The sequence below is a fragment of the Arachis ipaensis genome, chromosome B02 (assembly GCF_000816755.2).
Source record: "Arachis ipaensis cultivar K30076 chromosome B02, Araip1.1, whole genome shotgun sequence".
In the NCBI taxonomy this organism is placed as follows: Eukaryota; Viridiplantae; Streptophyta; class Magnoliopsida; order Fabales; family Fabaceae; genus Arachis; species Arachis ipaensis.
In genome coordinates, this window is record NC_029786.2 from 105,670,850 (window position 1) to 105,672,451 (window position 1,602).

A 1,602-nucleotide genomic window follows, 5' to 3' on the forward strand; every position below is an offset into this window, starting at 1 on the left:
AGTGGTCTCTTTTGCGAAATTCATCAAAAAAGTTGATTGGATGAAAATTTTGAACTCGTCAGACTTCGTAAATTTTGGTGTGTTGGGTTATTTTTTTAGGATTATAAGAATATATACAAAAATTAAAAATTATAATTTTTAAATACATTTTTTTATTATTTTGTTATTTAGTTTTTTTTGTGATCTAACTTATTTCTTAAAATAAAGATATTTTTTGTTTTTTTTATCACAATTTTATTCCTAATTTTATGTTATATTGTGTTGTAATTTTTTGTTCCAAAATTATTTGTTAACTGAAAATTAAGTTTAAAAGGCCTTTTTTTTATTCTTTGTAATAATTTGAAAATGATGAATATTATGATGGAAAACTCTTTTGACGTTGAAAATTTGTGTTATAATTTAATTTTTTATTTATATTTAAAATATAATTAGATTTTTATTTATTATATTTTTTAAATTAATTTTTATTAGTTTTATCTACTTAATATACTAAAATTGGGTTTTCCCCCAACTAATGAAGGTGAGGTGTCGATCCCTCGTGATTCCATTTTTTCTCCAAAATGAATACACATTTTTCTATTTTAAATTATTTTATACAAAATATCTTTATTATAATTATATTATAATTAATATTTAATGAATAATACATAATTATATTAATTTAGGAACATATCTTCATTATAATTATATCAAATCAATATTTAATGCATTATTAAACTACTTATCAATTGTCAATTAAAAATATTTTTAATTGACAATTGATAAGTAGTTTAATAATGCATTAAATATTGATTTGATATAATTATAATGAAGATATGTTCCTAAATTAATATAATTATGTATTATTCATTAAATATTAATTATAATATAATTATAATAAAGATGATTAAAAGTATTATTATTATTATTAAAAATAATTAAAAATATTTTTAATTGACAATTGATAAGTAGTTTAATAATGCATTAAATATTGATTTGATATAATTATAATGAAGATATGTTCCTAAATTAATATAATTATGTATTATTCATTAAATATTAATTATAATATAATTATAATAAAGATGATTAAAAGTATTATTATTATTATTAAAAATAATTAAAAATATTTTTAATTGACAATTGATAAGTAGTTTAATAATGCATTAAATATTGATTTGATATAATTATAATGAAGATATGTTCCTAAATTAATATAATTATGTATTATTCATTAAATATTAATTATAATATAATTATAATAAAGATGATTAAAAGTATTATTATTATTATTAAAAATAATTAAAAATATTTTTAATTGACAATTGATAAGTAGTTTAATAATGCATTAAATATTGATTTGATATAATTATAATGAAGATATGTTCCTAAATTAATATAATTATGTATTATTCATTAAATATTAATTATAATATAATTATAATAAAGATGATTAAAAGTATTATTATTATTATTAAAAATAATTAAAAATATTTTTAATTGACAATTGATAAGTAGTTTAATAATGCATTAAATATTGATTTGATATAATTATAATGAAGATATGTTCCTAAATTAATATAATTATGTATTATTCATTAAATATTAATTATAATATAATTA